This window comes from Chinchilla lanigera, unplaced genomic scaffold (assembly GCF_000276665.1).
Source record: "Chinchilla lanigera isolate Chin_1 unplaced genomic scaffold, ChiLan1.0 scaffold00045, whole genome shotgun sequence".
NCBI lineage: Eukaryota > Metazoa > Chordata > Mammalia > Rodentia > Chinchillidae > Chinchilla > Chinchilla lanigera.
Window position 1 is genome coordinate 7678238 of NW_004955446.1, and position 17374 is coordinate 7695611.

Below are 17374 nucleotides of genomic sequence, written 5' to 3' on the forward strand. Positions count from 1 at the left end.
TTTTTTTGGTTTTTTCTCCGGTACCAGGAACCGAACTCACGACCTTGCGCTTGCCAGGCAGGCGCTTTTGCCGCTGAGCTAAATCCCCAGCCCCTATTATTGGTTTATATCTTCTTTCTGAAAGTTTTTTTTTGGTCTCTGTTTTGTACTATGAGTACTACTTTTAAGATAATTAATACACAGTGTATTAACTATTGTTGTTTTCTTAGTATATTATTATGGAATTTTGTTTTTTCATACTTTGTTCTATCAGTTCAGTGGACTAAGGTAGAGAGCAAGAAACAGAATCAGTGAAAACAATTAAGAAGTTACCTAACTAATGTAAGCAAAAGATGATGGTAAAGGTACCAACATGGTAGTGGTGGGGATGGTGAAAAGTAGTTTTCGATATGTTTGGAAGATAGAACTGGCAGAGAGAAAGAGTTCAAGATGACTCCAAAGTTTCTAGCTTAAGTACCCCCACAAAAAAAGTTGAAATTAAGTGAAATGTGGAAGGCTACAAGGGGAGAGGGAGATACCACAGGCTATCACGAACATTTGAGTTCAAGATACATATTAGGCATCCTTGCGAAGAGGCCCAGTTTGGAGGTCAGGAAAGACGCACAGGTGGAGATACACAGTTGAGAGTCATGATGATTATATAGATGGCATTTAAGTCCTGTCTTACTCAGATTACCTGAAGAATGCTTGCAGCCAGATGAGAGAAGACCATCAAGGACTAAACCTTGGGGCTCCCAAAATGCAAAAGTCAGGAGATGAGGGGAAATTGCTGAAAAGACTGAGAAGGAGAGGAGTCTCCTAGAAAAATAGGAGAAATACAGGTAAATGTGGTATCCTAGAGGTCAAGTGAAAACAATAATTCAGAAATACAGCAATGAATTGTGTCAAGTAATGTCAATAGGGGAGTTAAGATGACACTATATGATCACTGGCTTATGTTTTCAACAAATATGTTCCTAGTCCTGGAAGAGGAATAAGATTTTTGGAAATATGTTTCTCTGTCAGAAGCAATTTGAATTAGGAGTTTCTTTTTAGTCTTTCTTAGGCACAGTGTGCTATAGCATTTAATTACTCAAGGAAATTTTATTATTATTTGCAAAGTACTACCATGAACTGACAATTTTGAAAAAACCACAAATTCTAACTCAAAGAGCTTTTATCTAATAGGGGTCTCATGGAGTTTTCATTTTAATTCACATATGCAGGGGGCACAGACAACAATAATTAAAAGAAATTTCAATAGTATGTTTGGTGATAAGTGCTATATAGAAAAATAATGCAGGGAAGGTGAGTAGAAAACGTAAAAAGTTTCAGTATTAAGTGGTGTACTTAGGAAAATCTTCTCTGGGCAAAGACTACGAGGATGCAAGAGAGTATGCCCTGCAGGTGTCTAGGAGGAAGACAGAAGTTTTGAGGCAGGGTCAGGGATGTAGCTCAATGGCACAGTGCCTGCCTGGCAAGCACAAGTCCTGAGTTCAATTTCAAGTACCATAAAAAAAAAACCGTTCTGGGGCAAAGCATGCCTGACATGTCCAGGAAATAGCACAGCAATCTGTGCAGCTAAATTAGGATATACAGAAAGGAAAATATTAATAAATAAGGAAAAGAGATCATAGAGACAGGTGGCAGGTCGTAAAGGGTCTTTGCAAAGATTTTGGCACATTCTCTGAAACAAATGGAAAGCTTGGAGAGTTCAGAACAGAAAAACATGAGATCTCTCTGGTCATTACCTTGATGTAGATCTAAGAGTTGGTGGGGGTAATAGCTTAACCATGGCACTAGTTAAGAGGCTATTGCAGTAACTCAGATGAAGTTAGGAAAATGAGTACATTAGCTGAGGGTGGTGGTACACACCTGTAATCTCAGCACTCTCAGAGGCTGAGGCAGAAGGAGTGCAAGTTCCAGCCTATCGTAGTATGTGGTGATTTAGTAAGGTCTCAGTGTGAAGGTTCAGGGTTCAGTTCCCAGTACACCAAACACACACACACACACACACACACACACACACACACACACGTGCTAAAGAAAGTAAATTAGCCCATTAAAGAAGAAATCCATCGAAGTTGCCAGGACTAACTAGTAAATGCCAAAGGGAGACCAAAGAAAGGGTTAACATTTTCTGCTTTCTGGTATTCCGTTATATTAGTTGAGGTAGACACACTGTTGTAACAGATCAACTAAAAGCCCAGAGACTTAATATAATATGACTTTGTCTATAAATCATTTAAAATCTGTCTTCTTTTTTGTTATTGCTGAGATGCAATATCTGATACCTGTAATTTAAAGGAGGAGAGGTTTATTTTGGCTCACAGTTTGTAGAGGTTTTAGTCTACAAGCAGTTGATTCTAAGGCAGGTCCACATGGCAGAGAATTGCTCATGGCCTGGCAGGGAGGAAGCAGAGAGTGATTAAGGGAGGAGGAAGGGAGGTATTTTTAAGCCATGCCCCCAGTGATTCACCTTCTCTGGCAGGGTTTTATCTCTTAACATCACATTTAGCTATAAACTCATCGGTGGACTAACCCATTGATGATTATAACACTTCCATGATCCAGTCACCTCCCAAAAACCCCACTTAGGAGCATATAAGGCTTTCATAGGAGATTAAGATATAAACCAAAACAATTTTCCCCTGGCCCCCAAAGACTCATGTGCATTTTTCTTATACAAAATGTCTTTAGTGTGCCTCTTGAGAGTTGTCAAAGTTCTAACCTGAAAAGTCCAAGCTTAAAGTCTCTTCTGAGATTTAGGATAAACTCTTAGCCCTGAGCTCCATAAAAATTAAAAGAAAGGGGGCTGGGAATTTAGCTCAGTGACACAGCACCTGCCTGGCAAGCGCAAAGTCATGAGTTTGATCCCCAGTACTGGAAAAAAAAAATTAAAAGAAAGTTAAACATTGCCAACATAAACAGGATAAACATTTTTTTAAAAGAGAGAAATAGGACAATAGAAAGAAATGGGAACAAAAGAAGACTGAAATCTAACAGAGCAAACATGAAATCACAGTTTTATGTTTAGCACCCTTGGCAAATTGTGGTGAGATATGAACTCTAAAAGGGTTTGGGTGGCCCCACCCTTAAGGTACTGTGGGTGTTTGTAGTCCTCATGGCTTCTCTCTTGGGATGGCTTTGCTTGCTCCCTGTGGCTTTTCTCAGTCATTTTATGTTCTTGACTTTTTTTTTTTAAACATTCTTGAGCTGTACTGTCCTGGGATTTCCTCTGCACTTTTAGCTTCACCCCACAACTTTATGCACTTCCTTCTCACAGGCACATTGCCTGGTCTCTCAGGACTCTCTTGTAAAATGTGGGCAGAAGCCACCCTGTCCTCACAACTGTTGTATTTTGCATGCACCTAAAACAAGCACCAGGGTGAATGATGTCAAGGTCTGCCACCATCTGAAGCATTAGCTGAGCCCTTTTGCATTTTTGTTGGTGGTTGCAGGAGCCTCCAAGTACCTGGATGCTTGAGCAGTATAAACTGAATCCCAGGGAATTAATTTTCTAGGCAGTCTTTTTTATTATTATTATTTTTTTACAGAGTGCTCTGGAGCTGTCTCCTTAAAGCAAAGTCTTTTTACCTTTGCATTCTTGAGCCTGCAAAGGATGGGGACTTGCTGGTTTTTCATATTTTTTCAAGGCATTATTTAAATTGTCTTGTTCTAAAGTTTTTGGCATTTATTAAAATGCTAACATTGTTAGCAACCAATTTCTCCTTTGCTTTAGCTTTGTGGATCCTAACTTTACTGGAGCTTTTCTTCGGACCAAGCTCAAAGCTTTTTAAATCATTCTGATGGGCTGTTTGCTCTTCATTCTCAGTGTAAACATGGCTAAATGCTCCCAACAGTACCTAAGCCACCCCTGAGCCTGGTTTTCACTGGCTGCATTTTAATCAGAATTTTGGTCTTCTGAGCTCTGACCAGAATCTCCCATTAAGTGTAGCTTATAGCATTTTAGAGCTGGCACCTGCAAACCTTTCCAAACTCCTTTCACAAAACAGTTCCAAATGTTTCTGAACCACATGGTCAGGTAGTATCACAGCAATGACCCCACTTCTGGTACCAAAATCTATTTTACTTTCCCACTGCTAAGACACAATATGCAACACCTACAATTTAAAGGAAGAAAGGTTTATTTTGGCTCATCATTTGCAGAGGTTTTAGTCCATAGTCAGCTGGCTCCAAGGCAGGGCAGCATGGCAGAGGGAAGAAACAGCTCAGGGCATGGTAGCCAGGAAGCAGAGAGTGATTAAAAGAGGAGGAAGGGAGATATATGTTTTAGGCCATGGTCCCTGTAACCCACCTCCTCTGACCAAGTTTTAGTCCCAACATCACATGTAGGTATAAATTCATCAGTGGACTAATCCACCGATGAGTATCACTCCTCTATGATCCAGTCACCTCCCAAAGCACCCCCTCCCACCAAATGTATGAGGTTTTGGGGGCCATCTGGAAGTAACAAGACCCTTTTGTTCCAGATGCTAATTTGAGAACTCAGGATCCCTTCCATCTTGTGACTCTATCATATTCAACACATAAAAGATTTCCTTCAGGTTAACTGAAGAAAAATGGCTTAAGGAAGTGTTTGTGTGAATGAGACAGGCCTAGAAGTGCCAAGCAATACTTTATTCAAATTCCATGGGCCAGGGGCTGTGGATTTAGCTCAGTGGCGCAGCGCCTGCCTGGCAAGTGCGAGGTCATGAGTTCAATTCCCGGTACCGGAAAAAAAACAACAAAAAAACCCAAACAAACAAATTCCATGGGCCAGAACTCATTCACATGACTTATAAACTGTAAGGAAGGCTGGCAAACATATCCTACCTGTGTGCCCAAGAGAACAAGGAAGCAGATCTCATGGTCTGCTATACCCTGTGAGCAGGAATGCTCTTCATTTCAGCCATGTTTGTCACTAAAATATTCTGGGTTCCCTTTGTTCAATGCACCACCAAGAACTAATTCCTTTATTGATTCTAAATTATAAGGAGCTACTTATTATACACTGACATCATTGTTTTCACTTACGTGCTATAACTCTGTCCATATGCCTTCTGAACAAGCCTAATTTAACTTATCTTACCATGGAATAAAGAAGTTGAAACAAATCAGCTGTAACTAACAAATTTTGCTTTTGGGAATTATAACTCACAACTCTTCCACCTTATTTCCTAGAGTTCTTTATCTGCACAATTGCCTCATTATTTAGTAATACAAAACTCATTTTAAATGCATTAAAATGGTTATGCAAATCAAGAACAACCAGAGATGAAAGATTTTAGAATAGAGTGCAAAAGATTTTAGAACAGAATGTCATATAATATGTAAAATCCAATGTCTCTCAGGAGGTTGAGGAAAGAGAATCTCTGCAAGTTGAAGGCTTGCTTGGGCTACATAGTTCAAGGACAGCCTGAACTACATAGTGAGAGCCTGTCTCAAAAAACCCCTTTAAAAAATCCAATGTATGAATCTAATACTTTTACAAAATCATATGTGATAGCCCATTAATTAAAGTATCTTCAGTTTCTTCTCTTATCCTAAATTGATAATCCTTTCTCAAAAATGAGGTGATTATTCAAGGGAGTAGTCATTCAGAATTGGCAATAAATTACATAAGTTATCTTTTCAATAGCAGTATATCTAGGGAGAAAAAGATCCACAGTGTAAAACAACAGATGAAAATGATCAAGATTCTTTGCATTGGTTATGTTATAACCACCTAAAATAGGGCCTGAACACTATTGGAGTAGCCCTAAATATATATTGTTAAACATCTATCCCCAGTGATTATTAAAATCAGTCAAGTATGGAACCAACCTAAACACCAAGCTAGTACAAATGAAACCCTTCTAAAATAATAGTGTCCATTTGCTAGACTGTTATGTAAATTTGTGATACGCATTAACCATCAGTAAACAGTGAGATTACATAAAACTAAAGTAACATACAAACTTAGTGTACTGTGAAAAAAAATTTTGAGTAACATAGTTCATAAAATATATAGCACATGGTAATAAATTGCAAAATATCATGAGAGCAATTTTTAAACTGTAAAAATTTTATGCCTTGTTAAAGATTTGTATTTTTTATTTCAATGAAAACATGAAAATATAGTTTTTCTTGAAACCATACTATTTAACCACTCAATAAGGTACAAATTATAATAGCAATTCTATTTATTTGAAAGGCATTTTCAAATAAATGCAGCATAGGAGGATTTTAATTAAAAGTTACACTACATTTGGCACCCAGCCTTTGTGATACCAAGATAAACTGACTGAATAAACTTTCAGATAATACAGTCTTTAAAACTATACATAGACAATTTTTTATGCTGTTTGAAGTCAGATCAAACAGAATTAATCCCATCATCATGTATCAGTCCTCTATAGCTGAATGCCATTTTAAACATTTTCAAATGATTGGGATTTATGGGAAGATAATTACAATATTGACTGTAATAATAATTTAGAGCATGTTCTCTTCCCACATCTCACTTTTATCCTGTCTTGAGCTACAAGGTGAGTGGATGGTTTTTTGCTTTGTTTTGTTTTGTTTTGTTTTGTTTGTACTGGGAATCCAACTCATGACCTCATGCTTACCAAGCAGGTGCTGAGCTAAATCCCCAGCCTATCCTGTCTTGGATACACAAATTTTGCACACATCTTGGGTAGAGAAAAAGAAGTGTTAAGGAAAGGAAAATGATTTGTATGAAACTGATAGTTTTCATCCCCAGTGCCTAAAAGTAAAACTAAAACCATGAAGCTTGGAAGCCGGTATACATGTGGAGGCAAAGAAACCAGATGAGGGAATAGTTGATTGTCAGGTTCTCACCTAAAGTCCAGTCACAGTTCGGTTCACGAATGCTTGTGTTGCAACCAAAAGCTTTCACCAAAAGTTTGCTTCCCTTAGCAAACTCTGCATAGGGTGACAAACACGACCATAGCCATCTTCTTCTCACAAACACACAGGCAGCCATCTACCCCAAAATCGTAAAATAAATTAAGTTCATAAACAAAGGTACCACCATACCTATGACACTCCAATCATGTTCTTCCTCTGATGGACATAAGACACAAATGGGAAATCATTTTTAAGGGTTTAAGTAAGCTTAAACAAGTCCCTCTGACAACTTTCCTAAGTCCTTTTTTATTATCTACACACTCATTTAGCATCTACTGCTTTTATCCTAGGCACCAAGCATGCAAAGAGATGTTAGACAAAAATCTCTGTCTTATGGGTTCATACCTTCTTTGAAGAGGTAATGATAAATGTTAGGAACTATAGGTTCCATGTAAAATGTTTCTCAAAATGCAGCTCTTTCAACAATTAGAATAACATAGTGTTTGTGTTAAAATACAGATTCCTTGGCTCACTCTTTATTCCTACTAAATTAGCATCTCCAGAAATACATGGGCATTTTACCAGCATCCAAAGATTATGACTCTAAGTTTGAGAATCACTGCTAAAAATTAAATCTATACTAGACTGATATTGAACAAAGAAGCTGCCAGTAAAGACGATTCAGTCTCCTCTCAACTAAGGAAAATTATCCTAAAAAAAGAAATGGATCCAGGCATAGTGGCACATGCCTGTAATCCCAGCAGTATGAGAGGCTGATGAAGCAGGAGAAGAACAACTTAATGATTTAGGAAGACCTTGTCTCAATATTTTAAAAAGTTCTGGGAATGGAGTTCAGTGGGAAGAGTCTGTGTTCACTGTCCAGTACATAAACAAATACACAGAAAAAGAAAAAATGATAACCATTTACAGGGTTATCGTTGTCTTAAGAGGCAATCAAAGAGCCTGAGCAGATAATTACTAAAAGGCTTTTAAAAATACAAAGGATATATAATCATTACACAAAATTAATATTTTATATTTACAAGTAGAAAATATAAGTTAAAATACATATATAATTTATAATAACCACAATGACTATAAGGTTCCTAGGAATAAATTCTAATGTGAAAGACAGACAAAGTCAAAATATTCTTAAAAGACAAAATTTATAAATAGAGAAATAATGTGTTTATGGAGGAGTCACCTCAATATTGTAGAGGTGGAAAATTATCCCCAAATAATTTTAATGCAATTCAAATCAAAATCTTAATTAGCTTTCCACTGGGAAAAAAGTTGATTTTATGTAAGTTTATTTTTATTGACACATCTTAATGCTACAAAAATGGGAGTTATTGTGACATTTTTACAGCTCTGCACAATGTATTTTGATCACATCTACACCCACAGCCTCCACCACCCTTCCCTCCCACTCTCTTTGGTCCTCTTTCTCTTCTATAATAGTTTCCTCTCTGTTTTCATATTGTGTTCTTCTGACCCAGATTCCATGTAGGACAGAAAACATGCAATGGTTGTCTTTCTAAGTTTGGCTTATTTCATTTAACATTATGTCCTCTAGTGGCATATATTTTCCTGAAAAGGACATGACTTTATTCTTCTTTATGGCTGAATATACTCTGTTGCCCATATATATATTCACATTGTCTTCATCCACTCCTTCATTGATGGGCATCTAGGCTGATTTCATCACTTGGGCTTTGTGAATAGTGCTGCCATAAACATAGTTATGTGAATGCTGACTTTTATTTCTTTGGGTATGTACAGAAGAGTGATGTGGCTTGATCATATGGCAGTTCTATTTTTAAATTTTGAGAAACCTCCATACTGGTTTCCGTAGTGGCTGTAGTAATTTACATTCCTACCAACAGTGTACAGGGGTTCTTTTCCCTCTGCACTCTTGCCAGAAGTTATTATTTTTTGTATTCTTGATGACAATCATTCTGACATGGGTGAGATGGGATCTTGATGTAGTTTCAATTTGCTTTTCACTGATAGCTAATTATGTTGAACTTTCTTTTTTTGAACTTTTTAATATAATTATTGGGCAGTATAATACTTCTTTTGAGATATCAATATGTAATACAACAAGCATTGTTAATTTCCTACCACTTTGTTTGTGACTCTGTATTGTCTGTACTGTTCTTTTGCTATTTTGTAAAAGGTTGTCTGTCTGTTAGTGTTTTCCTCCTTTTATTTTTAAAATAAAAAAATACTTCTTTTGAGAAGTATTCAATTGATCTGCCCCTTTATTGATTGGGATATTTTTCTTTTGGATATATATATATCCAAAAGAATATATTAATATATGAATATATATGAATGCTATTAATCCTCTATCTGAAAAATAGCTGACAAATATTTTCTCCCATGCTATATTGTCTCTTCACTATATGGATAGGATTCTTTGCTGAGTAAAAGCTTGTTCATTTGATCCACTTTGTCAGTTCTTCTTCTTTTTTTAAGCTATTGGAGTCCTATTTAGGAAATTGTTGCCTATCCTAATATCTTGAAGTATTTCTTTGATGTTTTCTTTTAGTGGGTTTGAAGTTTCAGGTCTTATATTAAGGTTTTTGATCCATTCTGAGTTGATTTTTATATAAGCTAAAATTTGGGGAGAATAGTTTCAATCCTCTACATGTAGACATTCAGTTTTTCCAGCACCACTTGTTAAAGAAACTGTTTTTGCTCCAGCATATTCTGATGCCTTTGTAAAGAGTCAAATGGCTGTCATTTTGTGGGTTTGTTTTTGGGTTCTCTATTCATTTCCACTGATCTATGTGTCTATTTTTATGCCATACCATATTGGTTTTATTACAATGGCTCTATAAAATATTTTGCAATTTGTTTTTGTTATGCCTCCAGGATTGCTGTTCTTGCTCAGCATTGCTTTGGCCATTCAGGGTCTTTTGTGTTTCCATATGAATTTTAAGATTTTTTTCTAGTTTTGTGAAGAACGATATTGGTATTTTCATGGCCACTGCATTGATTCTGTAGCTTGCATTAAAATATACAGAGAAAAATAAAAAAGAATGGAACCCAAAGCAAGAAATATTGAGAGTGAAATGGAATCAAGAGCCACAGGACCACATATGTGGGGGATCTTAAAAATGGGGGGGTTTGGGGGCTGGGGATTTAGCTCAGCGGCAAAGCACCTACCTGGCAAGTGCAATGTTGTGAGTTTGATTCCCGGTACCGGAGAAAAACAAAAAAAAAAAAAAAAAAAAAATGGGGGGGTTGGTAACTGCAACTGATATCATAGCAAAGGGCTCACTCTCCTAATACATATACTAAAGTCTCTCAGAATTTGATAGACAAAAATTATAATCTAATACAAAAATAGAGGGTAGAAATAGTCTATCAAACTAGAAATGACTTTTAAATATACATGAAAGCTATCCAGTCTCATTTTAAGATACATACAAATGGTAGCTACCATAACAATCTATATTTCATTTAATAAACAGAAAATCATCCAAACATTTGATAATGCAGTATACTGGTAAGGCTATGAAGGAAAATGATTCTTTCAAGCAGTGTTGGCAGGTGTCCTAGTTACTTTTTTCTGGTAGCTGAGACAAAATACATGACACCCAAAGTTAAAGGGGAAAAAGTTTATTTAGCTTTCAGTCCATAGTCAGCTGGCTCCAAGGCAGGATGGCAGAGGAGAAACAGTTTATGGTGGGCAGAAGGTACCAACAAGCAAGGGGGGTAAGACAAGCAAGTCTCTTTGTGTCCCTTATATTGTATCCAGTCTACCCAGATTAGGGTGGTGCCAAGTCGATCAGTTGACTGATATAATAATCACCCACCCTTAATCCTAGTACCTTTAATCCTAGCATTGCACTGTGAATCAATCACATCTCTAGATTGAGCCACCTCTGAAAGAGCCCCACCTATGACTGCATGAGGCTTTAGGAGCATATCTAGACACAAACTGTAGCAGCAGGAGCCTTCTCAATGAAAGGTAAATTTGGCAACAGCTATTAATACTACAAATATTCTTACCCTGTGAAGCAGCAGTTCAAGCTTTAGGAATTTATCTAGTGTGTGCAAACGTATTCATTGTAGCACTTTATCCAGTTGAGAAAGTGAATGCCAGAGCCCAATAGCCGAGTTTTAGGTCCCTGTGCTAACACTTGCTCAAATTATGGTCAAAAGTAAATTACTAAATCTCCCCATGCCTCAATTTCTTCATCTATAAAGTGGGAGTAATAATATTTACTTCTGTGGGTTGGAGGCAGGATTAAATGATTGAATAAACAATACTAAACAATACCTGCTCCTATGATGAATGTCTTAGCTATTGTTTTTTAATATCAAAAGCCTACCATCAGATACATGTTTATTATTTGGAGAATGGATGAAATAATATGGTGGACTCATAGAATTAAGATGTAAAAGGTGAATACATACAGTTTTTATGGAAATACCTCCAAGATATATTTAGTGAAAAAAAGCAAGGCCTGCTGTATATATTAAAAAAGGACAAAGACTAACGGAGTATTTTGTTGTTCTCATACAGGCAGTACAAAAAAAAATCTCAGTAAGGATACCAGAAAGAGATGGATAAGACAAAAGGCAGGAAAAAGATTTTTCGCTATGTTCACTTTGTATATGAGAGATACATGGCTATATTACCTGTTTACCAACAATAATTTTAAAAGAATTCAGATGCATTAAAGATATAAATGTAATAAGAAAAAAGTCATACATTTCAGAAAACATAATGAGCAGTTGTGACATAAAAAGGAAATGTTCCTCATGTAAGAAAAACATTGCATAGAAACAAAGCATAGAAAAACATAGAAATTTTAACTACACTAAAAATTTAATTAATTTTACTTTTTGCAGTGCTGAGACGTGGATTACATTATTTTTAAATTTTACAGCAATTATCCTCATAAAATTAAAATATTTTGAATTTTTAAGAAATTGTTTTGAGCAAGGGACTCACTATATTGCCCAAGCAGGTCTCAAATTCTCAAGCTCATGTAACCTTGTTGGCTCAGCCTCCTGTGTAGCTGGGACTACAGACACAGGCTACCAGGCCAAGCTCTGAAAAATAAGATATAACCCTATAATTAGGAAAAACTATTGCAAAATATGACCCAGAAATTAGCATAAATCAATAAGAAAAGCAACTTTAAAACTAAGCAAATGATATGAAAAAGGAATTTAAAGGTGACACCTCAATAACTAAAAAAAAGTCTCACAGCACGAGGTCCAGTGTGAAGTAGACGAAGACACACCATAATGTTTTCGCTGGACAGAAACTGCAGCAAACAGTTGATTAACAGGGCCTAACCAAAACTATGGTGAATGTTTAAGATATGTGGCTATTAGTTTCCCTCAAAATACTCTCACTTGCTTCAAACACTCATCCCATCATTGTGGCAAAGTCTTTTACCATAATGTTTCTTTTCATTTAAACATTTTGTGGTAAAAAGGAGCAAAGAAAGGCCCATTTTTCAGTCAACTTTGTATATAATAACAGCAAAACAACAAAATAAACAAATATATATGTATATACATGCACACATATAGTCTGAAAACACTAAATGTCAGCAAGGAGTTAGAGAAATAACAGCTATTGTACGTATATTGTAGTGGAACCACAAGCCATAGAAACTAACTCTGGCTCATTTAAATGAAAAAGGAGCTTTAACAAGTATGAAGAAAATTCCAGAATCTCTAAAAAGGCTGGGCAACAGCCCTGTAAAAATAGGAGCAAAGAGTCTATGTTGACTAAACCAGAGCTAACTTTATGCCACTGAAGCAGACTGAGGAGGCACCTCCCTCACCGACAGACACAGCTCCTTTGTGTCGCTAGTTTCAACTTGAGGATCCTGTGTGGGGACAGTGAGGGTGGTAGCTGCTGGGCCAAGTGTCAGCCATGATGTGTTCTCCAATGGCCCGAAGGGCTGGCAAAGGAAGTGTTATGCAAATGCACCTTCTTTCATGGGAGGTGAACAGGGTCACTCACTGTCTTATACATGAGAATGCCTTCAAATATAGAACGAAGGTTCAGATGCAGGGCAGCCAGATAATAACACATGCCCTCAAAAATGAACAGTATATTTCATGCCTACCAATTTCATTTCTAAGTACAAACCCTAGAAATTGTCGTTTACATCAATGAAAGAAAATATTAATTTCTATATTCATTGTCTCAAAAAAAAGAAAAAAAAATTGGAAATAATCCAATTTTTTTCATTATGGGGCAATAGGATAAATGAGTTAATTATACAATACTGTATATAATTAAATGAATGAAAAAGTACTACATGAATCAAGATGAATAAATCTTAAAAATTGAAGAATAAATTTACATATGAATAGTTAAATACTCCTTACATAAAATGGGACCATGTGTGAAATTAGAGTATAAATCCACATTGATATATATGTAATGAATTTCAAAAACATGCATGGAAATGACACATAGCAACTTCAGGATACCTTTGAAGGAATAAAAGAGATTGGGCAGGTTGGAGCTTTGTTGTAGTCAGGTTTCATAAGGGAAAAGATTCAATACAGGACACAAGTTATAGGATTATTTAATAATATTCACCCAAAGAGTCAAATACAAAAGAGTGCAGGAGATCTGTCCATGCACAAGAGACCCAAAGAATCCAGCTGAGGGCTTGGATCCCACGGCAATGTCCCCCATGAGTCTGACTGGAGGCCTAGAGCCCACAACAATGTCTCATGCAAGTCTTCATCAAGGATTTGCACTGGGAAGGCTCAAAGATCAGTGGTGAAAGCTAGAAAGTCTGCACCAGGGGGATGAAGGATCAGTGCCAGCAGGCTGAGGGATCTGTACTGGAGCCCGGAAGCGATGCTCAAGGTAGGGACCAGAGCTCTCCCAAGGACAGCTGTAGCCATCCTCATCTACAGCAAGGACCTGAGCTCCCCTGATGATGTGAATAGTTGAGTTCATATCAAAGCCAGCATGACATGCTTTTCCAGGAGAATCAATAGCACACCTCTCCCCTTCCAATTCTCCTTTTATGCTGCTGGCCACAATTCTCAGGTGGGCCTTCCACACCCAAAACCGTGCTGACTCACTTCAGCTGGGTGTTTCATATTGCACATTAGTTAAGCCACTACATATATCTTAAAAAATGCCAAATTTGGAACAATATTAATTTTTGGATAGACAATATCATTGTTTTACCTAGATTCCTTTGGAGCTTTTGTTAACATCAAAAGTTCACTTGCACCCACATTTTTGCCTCAAGTCAGTTTCCAGGAACCTCACTGAAGAGAACATATTAACACAAACTCCCAATTATCCCCACCTGTGCCCATAAGGCTCCTCTCTCCTTTGACCTGTAAGTGAACGTGCACATTCAGATGAAAGCCACATTCTCTCCCTGTGCACTAAATCCACCCCCTGTCACCTATTCAAGGCATCACTACAACAGTTGTCTTTCTTCAGCACCATCATCTTTTCTTTCTTGAAATTTTTTTCAAAATATAATAAACCTACTATGAACATCATTTAAAAAAAAAAAACCTCTCTGGATCTTCCTTCCTCTTTTTGACATTACCTCATTTCTTTGCTCCTTTTTACCACAAAAATGCTTGAAAAATTTGTCTAAGCTTCATTTCTTCAGTTTCTCTTTCACCCCTTTCATTTCTCCAAAAGTGCTCAAAGAGAAGCCTGAGCAACCAGTGAGTTCCAGTTAAATCAGTGGTCACTTTCTAATTCTGAGCTTTGAAGGAGTTGCTACTAACCATCTCCTACACCTTGAAACATTTTTTCCTTTGCTGTGACAAGTGTCGGAAGTACTGTTCAGTACATATTCATTTTCCTCCCTATAGGATGAATGTTTCCCTACTACTTTGACATTGGATGTGGCTACGTGACATACGTAGGCCATGGAATATTTGCCAGCCTGATGTGAGGCCTTCGGTCGGCTCACAGGCTTTGGATTGGCTTTTGCAGCTCAGTGATTATAAAAAAGATCTCCAAAGTGGCTGAGCTCCAGCATAAACACACATTGAAAATCCAACCCCAACCTACAACATACAACAGAGCTACTCAATTGAGCACAGTGCAGAACAGCTGAATGAAACCAACCCACACACCTATGGGCATGAAAACAAATACATTACCATAAGCTACTGGGATATAAAGCGAAGATAGAAGGCATTACTGTGGCAATACCTGCCTCACATTTGCTGTCTAGAACACATCCCTCCCTGACTGACTGTTCTTCATTTCCCTGACCACTTACGACCTGAAGTCTGCCAGGACCAATTTTCAGACCTCTTCTCTTTTCACACTCTTGGTGCCCTCAGACACCCTCACACCATTAAATATGATCTGTAAGTCCAGGCCTCTCATGAACTCCAGACTGATACAACCGACTGCCTAGCTGACTTGCACATTTGGATTTGTAATAGGAATCTCAACTTCAGTGTTTCCCAAACAACTCCTACCCCTTTCCCAACTTTTCCCTCATGGTCTTCCTCTTACTGAGTGGAAAGTCTCACCTTCCCTTAGTGTAAGGTAAACATTCTGGAGTCATTCTTGACTTAAAAAAACAAAAAAACCAAAAACGAAGAACTCTCTCCCCTCCCACCACAGCCATGAGGAAGTCCCTTTACACCTTGAGGATGTTTTTAAAATCTGGCCCTTTCCCTACTACCGACCTGGGCAAGCCACCTTTATCTCTTACCTGGATTGTGCAAGCACCTCCTAGGACCTTCCTCTCATCACCCCATTCTCTGTGCCCAAAGAATGTTGCTGTGCCGTGGATACAGCTCAGTGGCACCACACTGCCTGGCAAGGGCGAGGTCCTGAGTTCGATTCCTGATATAAAAAAAAGAAAAGAAATGTTGCCTGAATACTTCCTTTCCAATGTCAGCCAGATGGAGGTGTCAGTGCTTGACTCAAGCTGCTTCTTCAGCTTTTGACCTCGTTCATTCCTCTCCCTGCTCACTCCAGTTCGGCCACTCTGACCTTCCCGCTATTTTATGAGTTTTAGCGTTCCAGCCGAGCTTGTTCCCACTGACTGCTGCTGCCACTGGGGCAGTGGTGACCTGGAGAGACACAGGCTCCCCACCTCATCTCTAAAATCTCCACTCAGACGGCCCCTTTCCCCGAGGCTTTCTCCGCACCACTGCAACCCAACCCCTCCCCCCAAAAGGCCCGCTGTCTCCCTCCCTCTTTTCGTCTTCAGAGGACGACGTATTTTACTCATTTACTCATAATTCCATTACCTGTATTCCCCAGCTAGAATGAATGTACAGACCCCCGAGAACAGGGAATATATCTTTATTTTGCCGTCTCTTGAATCTTCTGGTCAATCTGGTGGCACGTAGCAGCAGTGAAGTATTTGTTAAAAAAAAAAATGAATCTATTTGAACTTCTGCATATTTGAAATTTCATATATATGTAACAACGGTCTCAGAGGTAAGTGCTGTTAACTGTTTCTAATTCTCAATCTATGAAATAACCTGTTTATAATATGAAAGAAATTATCTAAAAGGAAGGAGAAACCTTTAGTTTCTCTGACTTCAAGATTCTTTTACATTTGAGCTTTCATGTTTTTGGTTTTCCTCTCAACGTTTTACATAAAGCATGAAAGCCCTTCCTCAATGTACTAGGAAAAAGTTGCGGGAAGAAAACGTAAGAGGGAAATAGGCTTCTGGCCCAGGGAACTGTTCTCCCCACCTGTCCTTCCCAGGTGCCTTGACCTTTACCCTGATTCCAAGTGAAGAACTCACAGCACAAGAACACAATGCACATTTGTGAGATGCTTGGGTCCCAGATGCAACTTCTCAGGTTATTTTTCTTGCGGCGGGGGAGTGAGTCTGATTCTAGCGCCCCGTGTTGCCACATAAGCGTGCCCCTTGTCTAGACTATTTTGGTTTCCAGTTATTGATGCTACGGTTCCAAATTGCAATGGCAGAGAATAGGATCAGAACCAGACACAAGACCAGATCACTTGGGAAAAAGAAAAGAAAAGAAAGCAAAACTAAAGCTCAGACCCGGATTCCTGGTCTACCATCCAGTGCAAGAGTAGATAAGGAGCAGTGAGTGTGCCAGACTTTGCTCCCCTCGGCAGTTGGCTGTTACTGTTGAGGGGGGCAGGAAAACTGTTCATTAATATTAGATACCATCTGCTCGTCATTGCTCTGAAAGTCTGCTCCCAAATATCTGCAACATTCCAGCAATTTCTTAAGCATCAGCACGGGTGGTGCTGGCCTCACTGGGGCCCCTTCCCCGCGGGGTCCTCTCAGAGGGAACCGAGCCGCGGCGCAGCCTTTCCCGAGCGGGGCTAACTCTTTCCCTCCTTCACCTCCTCCTTCCCCGCAGCCAGGCTTTCCTCTTTTCAGACCCTCCCGCACGCATCCCCAAGCGCGTTCTGCAGGACGACCGCCTTCACTCCATCTACACTCAGCCTGCGGAGGACCCTGAGCGGCGGCGTTTGAGCTACACGCGAAGCCGCTGCGTTGCCGGCCCGAGGTGGGCGGCGGCAGGGGGCGCTGGGCCGCACCCCGCTCGGCGCGC

The 17374-nt window shown here is 38.7% G+C and overlaps 1 pseudogene; it reads left to right on the forward strand.

Annotated features, from left to right (window-relative positions):
• LOC102012481 overlaps positions 1-17374 on the forward strand; it is a 55389-nt pseudogene that overhangs the window by 37323 nt on the left and 692 nt on the right.